Below are 423 nucleotides of genomic sequence, written 5' to 3'. Positions count from 1 at the left end.
GACCTAGGTCTATTGGAAGTTGGGAAGAAATGACGACATCATTTTTTAATAAGTATTTCCCTCACTATAAGACCAATGGTCTGAAGCGACAGATCTCGACCTTTACACAAAAAGATAATGAAACTCTGTATCAAGTTTGGGAACTGTTCAAGGATTTGTTAAATCATTGTCCCCACCATGGTTACGAGAGTTGGTGCCTCGTCAGTTATTTCTATGAAGGACTCATGATTCGAGAGCGCCAATTTGTAGAGATGATGTGCAATGGTGAATTTCTCCAAAAGGATCCCGAGGAGGCTTTTGAGTATCTTAACGAGTTAGCCGAAAAAGCCCACACTTGGACCGGACCTAGTGCTATTGACAGCACCAATAGGTCCCGACCAGTTGGAATCTATCAATTACGGGAGGAGGACAACCTCAAAGCCT

At 43.0% G+C, this 423-nt stretch overlaps 1 non-coding gene across 1 annotated transcript; it reads right to left on the bottom strand.

Annotated features, from left to right (window-relative positions):
• Nucleotides 1-77: 77 nt before the first annotated feature.
• On the bottom strand, nt 78-184 carry LOC112094385. Its single transcript, XR_002903501.1, has one exon. It is a non-coding gene; the product is annotated as a small nucleolar RNA R71 (small nucleolar RNA).
• Nucleotides 185-423: the final 239 nt, after the last annotated feature.

The sequence above is a fragment of the Morus notabilis genome, unplaced genomic scaffold (genome assembly GCF_000414095.1).
Source record: "Morus notabilis unplaced genomic scaffold, ASM41409v2 Scaffold448, whole genome shotgun sequence".
NCBI lineage: Eukaryota > Viridiplantae > Streptophyta > Magnoliopsida > Rosales > Moraceae > Morus > Morus notabilis.
Note: the sequence above shows the minus strand (reverse complement) of the source record. Positions and strands in the feature narration are given on the sequence as shown.